At 28.8% G+C, this 3,714-nt stretch overlaps 1 long non-coding RNA gene across 1 annotated transcript; it reads right to left on the reverse strand.

Moving 5' to 3' along the window:
• Positions 2,889 to 3,207, reverse strand: LOC109344879. The gene is made up of 3 exons (XR_002107356.1): positions 3,195 to 3,207; positions 3,088 to 3,135; positions 2,889 to 2,965 (listed from the first exon to the last, which is right to left on the reverse strand). It is a non-coding gene; the product is annotated as an uncharacterized LOC109344879 (long non-coding RNA).

Consider the following 3,714-nt stretch of genomic DNA (forward strand, 5'->3'; position numbering starts at 1 on the left):
TTTGTAATTTTTTATTATAGAAAAACATCAAAAACAATGTAAAATCTTTATAGTATAAAAGTAAGACAGAGTACAACAAAAACAAAGTATGTTATATTAACTCTTCAATGAACAAAATATTTAAATAATATCAGCCACTATTATTTTTTATAATTTCTACAGCATTGTGAAAAGGAAATAAAAACACTAACTTATTAACATAATATGATACAACAGAAAATCATCAACAACAATGCAAAGTCTTGATAGTATAAGTGTAAGATAAAGTATAACAACAAGAAAACTACTATAATAACTATTCATTCAACAAAATATAAGAATAATATAAGACACAACTACTTTTTATAATTTTTATGACCTTGTGATAAAGAAATAAAATCATTCAGAGACAGTAACATTACCTTATTCCAGAAATAAGGCTTAGGATGTCTTTTGACAGCTATACTTCTTTTTTGATTCCTAAATGCAAAGGTAATAGTTAAAAACAAAGATGAAGGAAAAATGATTTGTAAATAGAAAGGGAAAGCTAAAAAGAACAGGAAATGATGAGATGAAGGAGTTGATTGTTACCTTAGTGCTTCAAGAAGATTGGGAAACAAAGACCATAAGTTGAGCTTTAATGTGCAGGAAAACCTAACGTGGACTCTGTGTAGTTTTGAAAAAAGAGAGTTGTAGAAGGTAGAGGAGAGATATTATGGAAGAAGTGTTGGATTATTTTTTGTTATTTATGGTTGAAGGTGTTTAGCTTGAGACAAATTTCTTTTTTTAATTTGAAGTAAAAGTTTGTCATGTAAGTGACTTTGAAAAGTAAACATGTTGCAACATTACCTTTTGGCTGAGAATAATCATTGTACTGAGTTTTTTCATTAGTCATTGTGTTTACCAATGTTATGCTCATGATAGTATGTCAAGTCACCTGTAAATTCAAAACACTATAAAAACAATTACTTATACAAAGAATTATTATATTTACAGAAAAAATAGTGAAAGAAAAATTAGTCTTTTAGAGATATTCTCCTTGTTAGAATGGTGGATGATCTACAAAATAATAAAAAATAAATCAAAGAGGATATATAAATATTGATGCACATGTTTTGGTGTATAAATGTATTTGATATTTGTCAAATACTCATACTAATTATAAAGTTATGTACAATATCATTCTATTAATGGGGGTACCATTCTATTTACTATATAATTACATGATTAATTCATCTATATTTATTACCTAACATGTCAAGATTTAACAAAATTATAAATATTTGATGTTTTTATATTTTTTAAATGCATGTTCAATAAAACTATTTTGTATATCTTACATTATTACATGAATATGTCGTAAATTATATGGAACTAAATTTCTATTTTCTTATATCAAATGAAAATGGAAATAGATTATTATAATCAGATGATTATCATTGCAAATCCATGTTTGAAAAAATATAAGGCATAAATCATTAGTGATGAGTCATGATCTCTTTTAAAAAAATACACATCATAGAGAAACAGTCATATACAATGTTATATAAAGTGTTAAAAACCGATAATGATGTTAGTGAAATAACATATGGTTAATGTGGTTGTTGAACTATACCCCAAAAGAGACAATTAAATTAAGGTGATTACCCAATCATGTTAGTTTATATCTACCTAGCCAAAAAACTCAGTTTTTCAAATTTACTACATGTCATGTCCTTCATGTGTTACTTATATTTTTGATTCTTGGTTATGAAATTCTAATATTTAGATATAGTCACATAATATACATAGGAAATTTGTATTGCAATTTCAGTCAGTTTGTGGGTACTTGAGGATAAGTTCACAAAATATACATATAGTAAATTTATGTTTCAATGTCATTTAGACTGTGGGTACTTGAGGATAAGGTCACAAAATATACATCAAACTATGATGCATCAGAGTTTAGTTCTCAAAAAAGGTCATACATCTATTTCCTACTCGAATGACTCATTCAGTCTTGATATGTTTTGCCACCTTGGAGGATGACAACTGAGTGGATTTATAGAATGGGCTTTGTAGAAGGTCCAAATCTAGGTCAGCCGACATTCTCTTGGTTGGAGTTACAACTTGAAGGTTGTCTGGATCATGGTCAACAGTGATAGATACAGACTACCCATGCATGTTGCAAAATTCACAATATATCACACTTATTAGTGTTATTAACTTTGAACCATAAACATTGTAAAAAGGGATGGATTCCACTCACAGATTCATGTTCAGAAATGTCATTGACAGGACACTTTCCTTTTTGTTCATTATAGTTCGAAACCTTGTAAATAACAGGTACAAAATAAATATTATCAATTTAGAAGAATCTTTTTTTTATTCAAACATGGATAGAACATTATATATTTTAACTTACAGTTTGTACCTCCAGTATTCCAAACTGATCAGAAATTGATTTTATCAAACTTGGATTTTCAGATAGTCTTATCACAGAGGATTGGTTGTAGGATGACTGCACTTTGACCCTTAAGGCCATTGTCCTTGCAAGGAGCATGTCAAGATTTAGAGGGAATGCTTTTGGATCATCTTCCCCTTCCTAAATACAAAAATAATGTATTGAATAAATGTATTGGTCAACTAACATGTCATTGTCTATTACTGAAAATAAATGAAGATATGTCAAAGGCTTACTGCAACCATCTGATTTCTAAGCTCGCATGCAGATATTCCAATTATTTCAGCGCATTGGCGATCCCAAAAGACAAACCTTCCACTTCCATTTTGGTGAATAACCTTAATGTCCAATTTATACCTTAAATAAAAAAATATTATAATGAGTAAAAGATTAAAAAAATTCAATTTCTAAATGAAAGTTATATAATGAAAAAGTTTTACCTTGGCGTAGAACTCAGATTATATGTTTCACACTTGCAGGTGAAGGGACCATCCTTAACCTTAGCCTTCTTAGTGCATTTTATACAACCATCATAATACCATCCTTGTTTCCCAACAATAAACATTGTTGTTGTTCCAACAGTAACACAAGTAATTTCCTGCACATTAAAAACATTAGTTAGGAGATCACTCATAAGAAAAATAGTAACTACAACATAAATTTACCTCAGTTGATGTTAAGGCAGCAATTTCGGAGATAGTCTTAACCTCAGCCTTGTACATAAATCGGTCATCATCAGATAAATTAGAATACTGTGATAATTGGTTGTTACCTTGGCTCAATGTATCATAGGACAAACTGAGAGTTGAAAATCTACACAAAAAATAAGAGGATATGAATATGATACATTAAATAAATACTAAAAATTTGAATATAGATATAATTACATTGTACCTGTCTTTGTAGTTCTGAAAATCTGGAATTTCATCATTAATAAAAAATTTAGATCCACACCATGAATTGCTCACACTAGGTGGGTACTTACCTACAACAAAGTCAAGCTAAGTATTAGTCAATTAATGAATTCTTATAGAAAAATTAGAAGATCTATAACAATAAATAATACCTTGTCCTTTCTTGACTCTCGCATGTGTCAACAGAATGATCATATGTTCACCGATTGTTTGGCAATTGTAAGAGTTAAAAAACTTCATAGCATGTGATTCCTATAGAGTACAGGTGATGATATCACCACTGATTGAAAATTATAAGTAAAAACTCTGAATGAAATAAAAAAAAGTAAATAAGTAAGAAAAAACAAAATAGCATTTTTACTTACGTAAAATCTCTGA

This window comes from Lupinus angustifolius, chromosome LG04 (genome assembly GCF_001865875.1).
Source record: "Lupinus angustifolius cultivar Tanjil chromosome LG04, LupAngTanjil_v1.0, whole genome shotgun sequence".
Lineage (NCBI taxonomy): Eukaryota > Viridiplantae > Streptophyta > Magnoliopsida > Fabales > Fabaceae > Lupinus > Lupinus angustifolius.